We start from the raw sequence: 15,073 nt of genomic DNA, 5'->3' as shown, positions 1-15,073 counted from the left end.
CCTGATGAATTGATGTTGAAGAAAACGTAACCAGTATCTGTTCTGGAAGATCATCAAATATGATTTTTTATTCAAATGTGAAATATCCGACAGTTGCCCTTTCTCGTAACTGGATTAAAAAATTAATAAAAAAATAAATATAAATATTTCCTTTGTAATGAGGTACGCAGGGGATTCTTTTAAAGCGTTCTTGTATAATCAATCCTTTACTTATTAAGCATTCAGACACATTTTCCACAATTGGTTATGCGTTTAATGATAACTCGTAACACTGATATTAGCCGACACAGGTCGATGTCTACCTGACTCGCCCTTGCCTTGTTCCTTACCTACCATTACCATTATTACTGGTTTGGTTTACCCAGTACCCAGTATGAGAGTCAAAGTTAAGACGAAATAATACTATACTATACAATAGAAGGAAAAGCAGGTCGTTTGAGTAGGCCCTCTAAAAATATAATATGTATTTTTAAAAAATTTTATTACTTCAAAGAGAATTAAACGCACGTGTAAGGTATGCCCCCTAGTGAAGAACGTAGATTGAGGTAGAAGAAATAAAATAACAATTTACGCTTCCAGCTTTTTCTCGACTTTATTTAGTTACGTATTCAATTCCGGAATATTTAAGCGGTGAAAAGCGCGAAAAAGTTCGAAATCTTACTTTATATTCTGGTCTGGTAAAAAAATTACCGCTCACGTAATTAATTCCCATTTAAAAAAGATTTGATGGAGAGCTCAAATATTTAAATTTTTTTGTCCCTTATTCCTTGGCAAACCTGTTTTGGATCTTTAAATATACAAGTTGTTCTACCGGCTCATACCTCGATATCGACAGGAAAACTGTTATTAACAGAAAGGTAAACATTTTGGTATTTATTAATATGGTCGGGGGCCATCCTGCTGCAATATTTTTAAGATCGTGACTATTTTGGTTATATTGGAACTTAAACATAAAATTAAAACGACAAATTATGATAATGACCCTTTTAAATTAAAAAGTCTTTATTATTAAATTAATTAATTTAATCTGAGTTAGTGTATTTATTATTCCATTAGTAATTATGCACAATTAAATCTTGGGTGGAGCTATTAATTAAGATATTTCTAGATTCTTGAAAATACAATTTATTCCAATTTTTATGGCCTCTATTTTTAACACCACAATAAAAACCCAAAAAGCAGCAGTGAAATAAACAAAAACCCATTTAGTCCACACAAAACAAAGGTTCTTAATAATTTTAGAAAACTTTGATAGTTTTTAGCTTACGAGTGGCGTGCCGTGGTGAAGATTATGTCTTCTCTGACGTCATTTTACTGATTGACAAATAAATATGGAACTTTGTGTTTTATAACTTTAACTTTTTTTTCAAATTCTAAAATGGCAGAGAAAAATTAACTTTCTGTTTAATTGCTTTGGATATTTAAAAAGTATTTTTAAAAATTATTCAATTCAGATCACTATAATACGGATAACTGCAATTTAAAAATTTATAGTAATTTAAAACCAAAAATTACACCCAGGAAAACTAATCAAAACTACGTTAATGCGCAAGAGTGTAAGGTTGTTGCCGGTCGTTCCTACTTTTTTATCACAACATATAATTTCAAGTTTGTCTTTGTGGCTTTACTATTTTTGTGAAATAAATTACTTCTCCCTTTTCAAACTGTGGACCATATTTCAATTTAAGCTACCATGCGCATATATATAGGGTGGGCCGTTTATCTTAGGACACTACCTTATGTCAGAAACTATAGGGGATGGAGCCAAAGTTAAATACAAAAGTTAGTTGTAATACATTGTTAGTTGTATATACAGGGTGTTTAATTTTTGCGCGGGCGAATGTCAACTTTCTAATTTAAAATAGAACATCTGGTATATTACTTCATTTTTGAACTCCATACAAAATTCTAGATATATTTTGTGTATAATGCCCTATACTAAAGTCTAACCGTTTTTGACATTTTCAATTTTTTATGCGAAATATGACGTTTGTGAAACGTAACATATCTACTAATTTCTTCATTCGATAGCATTTATTGTTTCACTTGAGTAAGTTTTGTTGAAGAAAAAGGACTCGAATAACGGATTTCAAAAGAAATTTGGAAACATATTAATACAGGGTACGCGAAAAATTAGATTTAAAATGAAATTAAAAAAACTGCCTTTTTTATTATCTTGTGCTATTTAGCATTAAAAATTAAGACAATTTTACATAGGGTTGTATATGCCTAATATTTTTACTTTTTGAAATATTTCCTTTTAAACACAAATAATATGCTGTTGCCGTATAATTCCAATTAATGTAAGATGGCTATGACGGCGTTTGAACAAAACAAATGTTAAAGTGCTGCCATTATGATTTACCATTTCATAGTTGCTGATGCGCTTATGAAGATCCAAAGATTATGTGAATGTATGTATGCATTATTTATACGGAATAAGACCAAGGACACGCGATAACGTTGGTGAATATTTTATTAACGAACAGTCAATAAAAAATTAGTAGCTTACCAAGGATAATAATTATTGAAACAGTTGTTCAATACGTCCTCCACTTTGAGCAATGCAAGTAGTATAAAAGGTTTATAAATATATAATGGCATTTCTAACAGATTCATTCCCTTATAAATATCCGATACCTTCTCCCCGACGTTTAGGTTCCTCGGCAGTTGACGGTTTGTGTTTGTAAACTGAATCTTTAAGTTTACCTCAAAAATCTAGGGGAGTTAAGTCGGAACTCCTTGGAGGTCAGGCGTAACTACCATTCTCCCCGATCCATTCTCTATAGTGTGCATTTAAATAGGTGCTAACTTCTTGACTTCTGTGATAAGAACCACCATCCTGCTGCCAAATTAAATTTCGTCGTTATCTTTCAGGCACCTCGTTTTTAACAAAGGGATCTATAACATTTTAAAGATCTAAGTAGCGTTGGGAATTTAAATTCCGATAAAAAAAATACTGGACCTATTATTCTGAACCTCCATAGGGGGACCATACTAGGACACAAGTTCTACCTGATCTTGTAACTTCCATATAATTTTCATTATTTTTGTTACTGCAGAAATTTGTATTTTGTGAAAAGTGTCTCTCGATAAGATTGTTGCAAAAATCTAACCGCATATTGTAATCCCGTTGCTCTAATTTCTGCATTGGATAAAATTTATAGAACTTCTCGTTGTTTATTTGAAGGCACGTTCGAAGCGTTGTTCTTTTGACAGCTAGAACTAACAACGCATTTCTGAAAATATGACGACGTCTATTTTTTTCTTTCTTCAAGGCTTCATATATTCATAAGTTCAGTCGAAGATCTTTTTTTCTTTGCGCCTCCTTAATGGGTTTTTATTGTTCGATATGTAACTTTGTGTAATGTGCCAAAAAATATTTGAATTATGACAGTGATCAACAACAAAACACGCGTCCAAGCTTGCAGCGTTCTAGCATTTTAAACAATTTTTGTTTAAACGCCGTCATAGCCACCTTACACTAACTGAACTTATGTGGCAATAGCATATTATTTGTGATAGACAAATGTTTAAGAGGAAATATTTCAGAAAGTAAAATTATTAGGCATATAAAAACTTATATAAAATTGCGTTAATTTTTAATGCTAAATATAAAAATATAAAAATAAAAAATATATAAAAATAAGTGGTTTCCATTAAAAAACAATTTATTGCAGAGTTTTAATTTCATTTTCTTATTTATTTTCGGGTACCCTGTATTAATATGTATCGAAATTTCTTATGAAGTCCGTTATTCGAGTCCTTTATGTAGAACATAACTTGCTCATGTGAATGAAGAAATTGGCAGATATTTTACGGCTTGAAAACGTCATTTTTCGCAGAAAAAAATAAACATGTCAAAAACGGTTAGACTTAGGTGTAAGACATTATATACAAAATATGTCTAGAATTTTCAATAGAATTCGAAAATAACCATACATACCAGGTGTTCCATTTAAAATAAGAAAGTTGATTATCGAGCACAATATATACAACATTAAAATAAATTGAAGGTTTGTAATACCCCAATTAACTTTTGTATTTAACTTTTGGCTCCATCCTCTACAGTTTCTGGTATAAGGTAGTGTATTTTAAACTGCGTATGCAATAAGAATACAATTATGGCATTTTCAAACAGATACTTTAAAATATTTGGCGTTAAACAATAGAACACCATCGTTTCATTTTTGTGTGTGTAAAAACACGTTCTAAAAGCAACAGGGTTTGTTTGATTTCACGAAATTCGTGTCACTGGGTTAGCTGACGATAGAGGTTAGGAAAACTGAGCCAAAATGGCTTACCCCACATTCCCATACTTTCTGGCGTTGAAACAGCGTAGGTGTAGGCTTCAGGACGCACGTCAAGTCGACTCTTGTGCACAGGTGAGTCAGTTATTGACCGAATGGCATTTGTGAGCGTCCCCGCAACGGATTCGGGCGCTGGCGTCGCACAGCGTCGCGACGCTGTGCTTCAGTCAGCGCCCGCCGTGTGTGGAGGACATGCCTTTGTGTCTGAGTGTTGCAGCTTACGCGATATATTATTGGTAAGTGGTTTTATGACTTTTTTTTAGGGGCGCTACTTTGTTCGATTTTGAAAAATATAAAATATCGTAGCGTATAACGGCCGAAAAATACAAGAAATTGTAGGATTTTGGGTAGTCGACGCGTCCGTATAAGTTTCCCGCTAAAAACCGGGTTTGAATGCGCCCGAATTTTTTTGTATTTTTATGCGTTAATTTCGAGTGTTTATTTGTTTTACCGGATAAATTGAATGTTAAAAATTGTTTCATTCATTTCTCCCATTAAATATATATTTTTTGTGTCTTGTTTTAACACATATTTTTTACACTTTTTTTTTGTTTTAGTCTCTTAAAAATAAACATGTCTATTCAAATGCATTTAGTAAATATTCCATATAAAACAAAATTAGAAGTAAAATGATGCCGAAATATGTATTATAATATTAACAAAGCTTAATTAATTACATCTTTTTTATTAATATAGTTTAGTTAATATTTGAAAGATTTTTTTTCGATGAAATTTTTAGCAAATAGGAAATAGCATATTAAAAAATATAATTTTCACTTCTTAAAAGCGAAAACGAAGATACGTCGAACAAAAATAAAGCTACAAATATTTTTATACATATGAAAATGTTGCAACACATTATTCACTTTATGATGATCATGAGGGTGGAATTTTTATTCTTGAAAATCTATCCATTAACACCATCCATCCATTATTTGCTGTTGATATGAATATGGAATATAGAATATTGGAAATAAAAGATATTGAAGAAACGAATAAATAAAAAATTCAAATTCAAATTTAATATTATCATTTATTATTTTTTATAAAGACGACGGTTTCCCAACGAATTTCTAATTTTTAGAGCCCGCTGGGATTTTAACACGCAAGCCGAACACAACAATGGAAAAAGATTTTTTATTCCCAAAATGTTTACTATTCCTCCCACGCGATTCATCTGGTTCTTGGCTAATGTTTTTTGTTTCAGTACAAAAGGAAATAAAAGCCAAAGAAAAAAGATCTCCAGGGCAAATTTCGACTTGACTTGTCTTTATTGGATCTTCTCCGATTGCGTATCTCTCGTCTGTTTTTGTTTTGTTGTTCTTTCGGTCGTATTTTCAACCAATGCGGCTTTTCAATCTTGCCCTCGAAAAACACCGCGTGAAAACAGATAAAGCCCTAAAATGATTAGAGCCGTGGTGCTTGATTTTTGAACTAAAATCAGTTAAGTGAGAGGCAATCGTATATTTATTTCATGAGAAACAGAAAAATAATATGTTTCAAATTGAAAATAAATAGTGCAGAGCACAAATATGTTTTCATGGACGCATCTCATCTGAAGTTTGGTTATGTATTTGGGAAGCTGCTACGTCATCAATTTCCTTACTTTTTTTTAACAAATTCAATGGTTCAAAATTATACTGAAAGTAAATAATATTTTTTTATATCCCATCGTAACTTCAAAATGATTGCTAATTCAGGAGGCAAAGTTTGCCTTAATTAATTAAATTAGTTAAAGTTATAATTCAAATGTTTACTTTGTTTATAAAATGCATCTTTTAAAATCTGTATTTATTTGAGTTTGTAAAAACTATTCGCTGTATTGGACTACGCCTCTGATTACTTTACCAATTAAATTCGCTGAATCATTAATGCGTCGTTAATAAATGAAATCTGAAAAAGCTTTATCCAGGGACATTTCGTTGTCCGGGAATTTCATTGCGCCATTGATTTTGTTTCTGCTGAAATTAATTTTATTTTTTTTTCGCATACGGACTAAAGCACATTTTTTTATACTGCATATTCCGTTTGTAATTAATTCTACTTTAAGACCTGATCTTTTAGGGTCTTTTTTAGCTGGTGTAAGAAATTATAATGTGAATTTTCGCTGGCTTAATATTGTACGTTATACATTTCGTTTGTCAACCACATCCTTAAGATATTATACATAAAAAGAGCTATTAATTAATTATTTAAAATTCGAATAAACCTACGAAAGTACAAAAACATTGATTTCGGACGTTCATTTATTTATCAAGAATCAAGCTAGAACAGAAATGAAAGTTTTATTTATTTATTTCATTTTATTTAATGTTGTTAAATAACTTAGATAGGTTTTAGGCTATTTTAACTGATAAACAAATAAACAAACTGCGACCCCTTTTATGCACCTAATTGTGAAACTTATTGGGGATTTGCGTGCATAATTTTAAAGCGGATTGTTTATGGTTATAACCTCTCAGGTCTTCTTTGGGTCTAATGACGTTGGATTTATGTAATGGTTATTTCTCCGCATTTTTGTTGCGTTTGTTGTACCTTGGTTATTGTATTTTAGTGGTGCTATTATGTTACAATCTTATATAATCCGGAGCCTGCGTCGTAGAGATAAATTTCGTTCGGTATTGTTATCTTTTATTTTATTTTCGAACCCACACAATTACTCCCTTTTTAAGTTTATTGCACAATAATTCTGGATGATATAATGCGATGTAAAGGCACGGTAATAGAATAGGGAGTAAAAAGTATACTGCCGTGAAAATGATAAATGGCGCTATTAGTCTGCATCACATGAGGACCTACTCAGCAGTTTTAAGGAAAATGCGGTTTAGAGCTAAGAGCAGAGCTCGAAATTTATTAGTGTTGCCTCCATTACGTTCCAAGGAAACTAGGATTAATTCAATTACTCCGGATTAATGTTCGCTAGTGCTATTAAATATTTTTCTTATTTTACCCACTTCTTCGTAGTCAATAAAAATGTCGAGATTAATTAGAAAGGCAGAGGTTTTATGTATATTCAAATGTCTTATTCTTGCCTTTGAATATTCCCGCTGTGCTTGCCTAAATATATATTTTATGTTAATTTAATTTGGGGTCAAATATGAGAGTTGGAATGGAAGCGGTTTTCAGTAGCTGGTATTTTTATTGCTTCTCTAACATTTTCATTTCTAACCAGAACTTCCTTCGATGTCTTAAATGAGACTTCCCACAGTCTTGACTCACAAGACTTTTCTATTATATTGAAAGTGTGACACCCAAGAAGTTTGACTTGTACAATAATTTACAGAGTTGGATGTTCAGCCAGGGGTGCATCATCATCCTTGATCTATACTTCGATCAACCTTAATGGTATATATCAATTAAATAAATAGTTTTCTTAAATGTTTTTTTGTCTTATACATTTTATTTCACCTATAAATTGCGTTAATTTATAAGTAAAGCTCTTCCAAAGGCCCCATTTTATAAACTCCCTTTGGGCCTGACTTGAACCTCTTTCTTTCCGACTAATTCAGTGATTCACTTTAGACGGTTTATGTATACTGTTTCGTTCTAATGCTAATATAAAAATTCGGTATATTTTGAATAAAAAAAAGTATGCTGAATGCTCGCTCAATTACCATGGAAACCATAATAAAAATAAGCGTAGTGAAAAGTGATGCCCACGTTTTTAAATTTGATCACTAGTTATGTACTATTCATTTTTAATAAATATTTTTTATAAAAACGCGAGTTGTAGAAAAAATTATTTGTGTAAAGTGCAAATACACAAGTAGTTATCCCAGTACAATCAACCTTTTCCAAATTCTTTGCCAAAAAACGTAAATTTTAATCTGCGTTACATTCTTATCCCGTATAGGAAAAAGGGATGTAACTGGAAAACTTGAAGTATAAATCACTGAAGAAATATCCGATGCTAACCAAAATTAGGCGATTTCTTTGGTGTCCAACTCAATTTGGATTTGGAGTTGGAGTTCAGTTTATTTGTTTTCTTCCGCCAACCATCAAAGGATTCCAACCAATGCTGAACTCTATCTAATGCTTTTGAAAGATCGGTATAGATAGTATCTATCCGATTTTCATTGTGGAACAATCCGACAGATGATGGTTATCAGTTAAACATTTCTAATCTACACAGTCTAAAACGAAACTGGTGATTATTTAAAAAGATGGTTTTGTTGATTCTGTGAGAGAAACTTTTGCAGAATTCCTGTCCTTCCTGTCTCATAGGATGTAGAACCCTATCTGGTTGACACTTCTGTTTAAAATAAAACTGCTGATCATTCAAGACTTAGAGTTAAATTTTCGAGAATTGTCTATGCGAAATAAAATTGTTTAAATTGGACGAATAACGAATAACCATAATTAAAATTCTGTTTGACGATGGATGTGCGAATTTTAATATTTTTGAAAGCGTAAGGCATCTTCCGGGTTACTGTTTTTTTAAGCTTAGCATGCATTTACATAATGTGTATTCCAGGGCTGTTTCAAAACTGATCGATAAAAATAAGGCTGTTCCGTATTCATGCAACAGGTTGGTCGCGACGTAACGCCGGTAAATTAATTGCCACGTAGATAAAAGTTACGCAAAAAAAAACTGCGTCAAATGTTTCACTCCTGAATAATTATAGTGGTAAATGCTTCGAAATATAGAAAATTTTGTGACCGGTTTCATTTTATTTAATGATTCTATTGAGTTGTTTATTGATGGGATTACTATTTTAATATTTTGCATTAACCGCTTTGAATCTCTGAAATCTATTTGCAAAATTTACATTAGCTGGTTTGATAATCAATACTTAAGGACTTGATTTTGGTTTGAAACATCTCGTAATTTTGAAATAATTCTGAGACCATCTCGTTTTTGAGACCATTACATTAATCCCAGTATATGTGAGCAGTGCTTCGCAGAAAAATAAAGACAGTTTTTAAAAATAAATTAGTTGTTAGTTTACTTCTAACATATTTTTTGTTTTAACTTGGCAGTGAAAATATTAAAAAAATTTCGACCAAATCTGTGATCGACACTTTCTCAGTTCACCTGAAACACCTTGTATTAAATGATATTATACGTGCCCTAAAGTCAGAAGTTTTCATGATTCTGTAATTAATTACACTAACTTCAAATACTGTGGGTAAAATATTTCAATATTTCTAAAAACAGAAAGTGATATTAAAAGTAAAATATAGTAAAAAAATGGGTTGTAACACAGCGGGTAAAAGTTTATGGTGAAAAAATTACACGTGAAATTCTTTAAATAGGTTGAATTTTAAAATAAATATTTGAAAATGTTTTTAGGACATTTAGGAAAATATTTTCAGCTAAGTATTAAAAAATATTGCATTGTATGACTAATTTAAAACTAAAAAACTCAAAAAGTCAAAAGAGCAAAATGTATTTCATATTAAAATACACTTAACACTTGTCGAGTGTGGATGTAATACTGATATGTAGTATTGAATAGAAATATGCTAAATGTGCGTATAGGGTCAGTGGACAAGCTTACAACGAATTCAACAAATAATCTATAACGAAAACTGTACACACTTTTGAGGCTCGATGAATATTACAAATTGCATATTGTGTCCGATAGTTAAATTGATAGATTGAAGTTTTTGGTCTGTTAACGCCAAATCTTCGCAACAAGGGCAGTAAAGTTGTAGTATGGATCAGTATAGTTAAAAATATCATCATGATTTACCGACAACCGTTACCATTTTATATTTGAAGATAGTGAGATTACTCTGACGTGTGAAACTGTTTGTCATATTTGTACCGGGGGCACTGCATATCTTTACTTTGTCCAGGTACTTTCTGATAACGTCCGTAATATTGGAAGTTGTAATTGGAAATACTCATTTCCAGACAACACTGGCAATTAGCTTCTCTACTACTGCATTTCGTGACACGTGGTCACTCAGTGTCTCCTTCTGTGAAGTTATGGTATGGTATGGGTATTTACTTACCATTACTTAGCCGACTTTAACACCTATAATGAAGGACCTAACAATGTGTTAAAAATATACTTATCTTAAAATGAGGAAAAACATTTTATGTATATCTTTATTCCAAAACCCTCCACTCCGTGTCTTGGAGTTCACTGGTTCTACAGTTTTTGGTTAGTTTGGTTAGGAATTATTGGAAAACCTGAATGTATGCATGTAGCTTCTTTTTAACTTTTTCTTTATCTTCTGCATTCCTCCTATGTCGGTCTTTATTAATTAAGTCGGACTTGCTAACGTTTCGCCACTCATCCTGTTGGCTTCTTCAGTGTTTAACTGAAACAGTTTGAGTTAAGCTCTGAAGAAGCCAAAAGGATGATTCGACTCAACAAAAACTGATGCAGGAGGAATTCAAAAGTTTTGTAAAAAGTAATATACCCAAATTTGTTATGCAGTGCCACTTCGATAATCCGAACCCACTCTAATCTGAATGCATTACTTGGAAGCATGGGCTCGGATAATATCAAAATAATGACATTTCTCCACGATCCTTCCAACAGAAAATTGACAAGTATTTATGTGTGTTCCGGCTGGAAAGAACAAAAGTTTTATTCTATTTATTAACAACATTAAAATATTAAACATTTTTATTTCATAGAGCCCGGCAGTATTTCAAATCTTGCGGTTCATTTTTGACACAATTTCTGTTTTTTTTTTAGAGGTACACCGATTTCTGGGGAACTTCTACATGAGAAGGCTAAGTTCTTCTATAGAGAATAACAAAAAAACATGATTTTTAAAACAAGTTTTGGATGGTTTGATCAATTCAAGAAAAGATTCGGTATCCTCCAGTTAACAGTTTGCGGTACAAAATTTGCTGGTATAATGAAAAAAAAAAAACCTTTCAAACATATAATGTTTATAAAAGTGGGCTTTTATGGAGAGTTCTTCCAAAGAAAACAGCCCATTCAGGAGAAAAATTTGCACCAGGGCCAAAAGTTAGCAAAGAACGAATCAATTTTATACCCTGTTGCAATTCTTCTGGATCCCATAAATTAAAATTGTTGGGCCTAGGTAAAAGCATGAAACCATTTGCTTTTTGAAATATTAAAATTCTTGTTTGGTACAAAGGTCAACGCCATCAGTAAGATGTAAAATGAAATAACTTAACCTTAGTCCGAGGGCAATTCTAATCTTGGACACCCTACTCAATTGTATAGCGATGTTAATCAAATGTTTGTGTTTTTCCTTCCCCCAAATTTTACGCCATTGAGTCAGCCAATTGACCAGTTTCAGTCAAGCTCTGAAGAAGTCAACAGGATGATTAATGAAACGTCAGCAAGTTCGACTCAGCAAAAACCGACGCAGGAGGATTCGAGAAGTGTTGTAAAAAGTATTACAGTAGCCAATGGAAGTTTCTTTGCAAAATTAACATGTTATATACGCCATAAAACTATTTTATTGTAAGAAGTTGCTCCAAGAAATTGTTGCGAGTGATTCTGATATTCCGGAGGCATTGGAGGATATAACACTGACAGACTTTGTTTTCTTTTTGAACGATGCTTGGCAAAATGGCGGTACTGGATTAATTACAAAACTTTGGAGTACAATTTTGCTTCCAAATGTTGATGATAGTGATGAAGAAGACGATACTCCGGTAGCGCGGTTAGTAAGACAAATTCGAGATTTAGAATCCAAGAAGATTCAAAATGATCTATCTGGAAGAAATTAATGATGAAGCAATCAGCGACGTATTGACTAAAGCTGGTATAATTACAGAAATTGTCTGAGATTCTGACTCTGGTGACAACTCCAACGATATTTCCGAAACTCCGTGTCTTGTGAAAGACGCTGATACCGCGTCAGCGTTTAATACTTGTATTGCTTGGGTTCCCGAACATCAACTCGTGTCCTTGTGTGTGTGTATTTCGTTTGAAGAAATCAAGCTCAAGATGCAGCATTTAAAAATAAGACACAAAAAAATGCAATTTTTTTACTGTTGCAGAACACAATTGATGTATTATTTTTTATGTTTAAAATAAGATTAGGTGCATGTTTTGTTAGTTAATAAGGTATACAAATATGTGAAATAATGTAAAATTTCTCATTTAGAAATATTTATTGGTGACTACGAGAGCAAATATATATTATATTTAGCAATTTGACGTGTCGCAAAAAAATGGCTTGTGCCCGTTTCAGCTGCAGGCGCAGTTAGTTTCGATGAGTATATGTATGTTGCACTTTATTTTCTTCAAGTCCAAGCAATCGCAGAAATAAATCATCATCAGACGCTATGGAGCTTGTCGCAGTAAAATTACACCGAACGAGAATCTGAGATGCACTAATAACGTTGCCGGTTCCGTTTTTGTCGCGAACCGTTGGGACCGGGAAAACTTTTTAAATCCCCAAAGTCATTTCTCCGTCGCCGTCTGATTTATATTTGTGTATGTTAAGTTTCTCTCTTCGTGTAGAACAGAACGCAAGCGAGGGTGAGTAAGCGGGAATATACTAGAGCCGTTTCTTCGTGAAAAGATATATCGCAACCTGTGGAGAAAACGTTCCTTTAAACGACTTCGGGGAAGTATGGTGCAAGTTGAAGTGAATCTGTTGCAAAATACTATATACTCGGTCTAGTGGGACTTTGCAAATGTTAGATTTTGCACAGGTTACGGAAACGGAAGAAAGGCAGCGGAATTTGTTAGCGCGATCTGGAACTGCGCGGAACTATGTGTTCTCTTAAACGACTAGCTAACTACGCTCACAGCGCTTATGGAATATATTGTTTCCAATTTATTAAATCATCTACGTTACATAAGATAACCTTAGTGTTATTGTTCTTAATGCTGGTGCTTAAACAATTTGACAATAGTATATCAATCCATTCAGTTCAAAATTGCAGTATCCTTGTGTATATAGAATGTGAATATGAATTCATTTTATGTGAAGAAGGAGAGATTATTTTGGTAATGGAGCATTTTTAAATTCTGTAAGCGCTTTCGGTTGGACCGAACGTATTTCCGAACTTCAAGGCAAAAGATCGCGAAGAGGTTCTCTCTAAAAATCACATCTGTTGCACGTATATTTATATATTTGGTTTGTTTTGAGCATAGATTGTTTTACTGGGTTATTCGAATTATGTCAAAATTAAGAAAGACACAATGATATGTTTTCACAATTATTAAAGAGGCTCGAGTCAAAACCGCCGATGCATAAATAATTCTGCCAACTTTATCACGAGTATAACATAGTTTGCGCTCCCTATTATGCATATAAATCGAGTTTTGAAAACACCAATGCATCTTTCCACAGTATATTGTTACAAGTCATGACCCTGGATTGTAATACCCTAATCCCCTAACAACCAATATATTCCTTTGACCTTGAATGAAGGAAACAAATATAATTAAAATATACCTCGACATACATGGGTTGGCATAAGAATAAAATAAGTTCTGAAGAGTGCAACTTTTTTTATCATATTCATTCAAAAACAATGATTGATATATCACATATTATGCATAGTGAAGAGCAGAAAATAAAAATATGTAGTTCTTACCTGCAGCATATTGAGTTTCCAATCACCAAAGCACGCCATATAAATGTGTCAGTTATTAATCCGTCACGTTCACTTACTATGTGCATGTTTTGGAATGGCACCCTTTTCTGCTGACATAGCATCATCATCACACCGCATTTTCATGTGGTACGGTGATTGCTACATGATCAATAATTCCCGGAAATCCACCTTTTTCCATAAAAGCTCCTTTAATTTGACCATTTCCTTGTTCAGTTTGGGGAAAACAGATCCAATCATTCGACAGTTGTTGAAGTATACTCTATTATACACCGACTAAGGGTCTGTTGACTGGCTGCAAGCAAGTACTCCTCGCCCACATTCCTTTTTGCCGATTAAATGGATCACTTATGTTTCTTATTACATTTTTGAAATTTTCAGATTTGACGTCCGTCGTCGATTCTACTCTTTATGCAGTAAGTGTCATAAAACAAGATACATCTATAAATTTTCAAAAAATTTTATGTCAGGATAGAATACGAATATAACAAATACCTACCTGCAGTTATTCTGTTCTATATTTTATGCTAATTTAAATTAAATTAAATGTGCAAAAACGAACTAATAAACATTAGTCAACTAAAATAAAAAACGATTTTTGGTTAGGTAGGGATTTTCTTCATCATTGTTTCTGTTTTTAACACGTGGAGTATAATTATCCATGCCCGACCGACGAAACGAATCTTGGCGAATGATTGCCGAGAAGTCTAGAGAAATGCTTACGCGTCTGCAACTCTTTCGCTTAGGAATATGATACAAGTTACATAGTCCAAGATTGAGACTCGATTATAGAATATATAATATATAAAAACGTGCAACGGATGCGTTTTTTAGAGAGAACATCTTAGCGATCTTTTGGGAGGCCGGCAAAGCGTTTCCGTTGAGAAAGAATTTTCCTCGATAGGGAATAATTATGATTTGTTGTATTTGATAATGTTTACAGTGACTCAGCTTAAACGATTCAGTTGCATTTTAATAATTCATAAATGTATTTGTTTAAAGGTTCTCAATTATTTTAAATAAATCATTGCGGTTATAGTCAAATTGTATTTAGGTACCTTTTACTCTGAAGATTGCTACGGCGATTATCACGAATCATGAAAGGTTAATAAAAACGTGTGCCTAATTTTTCTCACAGCTAAAATTCTTGATGATTTATCTTATCTTATCTTTATCCAATACTTCAGCTGCGACTATTTTGAGGATATGGTTGTCAATTAAAATATTTTGTATTATGCAAAAAATTAACCTG

The 15,073-nt window shown here is 32.7% G+C and overlaps 1 protein-coding gene across 1 annotated transcript in view; it reads left to right on the top strand.

Annotated features, from left to right (window-relative positions):
- The first annotated feature begins 4,405 nt into the window (after positions 1–4,405).
- LOC132704097 (chondroadherin-like protein) overlaps positions 4,406–15,073 on the top strand; it is a 104,587-nt gene continuing 93,919 nt past the window's right edge. Inside the window, exon 1 of the mRNA XM_060673862.1 lies at positions 4,406–4,546. The gene's annotated coding sequence lies outside the window, so the exon portion shown is untranslated. The remainder of the gene's footprint in view (positions 4,547–15,073) is intronic.

The sequence above is a fragment of the Cylas formicarius genome, unplaced genomic scaffold, assembly GCF_029955315.1.
Source record: "Cylas formicarius isolate icCylForm1 unplaced genomic scaffold, icCylForm1.1 PGA_scaffold_6__28_contigs__length_40554024, whole genome shotgun sequence".
NCBI classification, from domain to species: domain Eukaryota; kingdom Metazoa; phylum Arthropoda; class Insecta; order Coleoptera; family Brentidae; genus Cylas; species Cylas formicarius.
The sequence above is the reverse complement of the archived record's forward strand: the minus strand, read 5'-3'. Positions and strand labels throughout refer to the sequence as shown.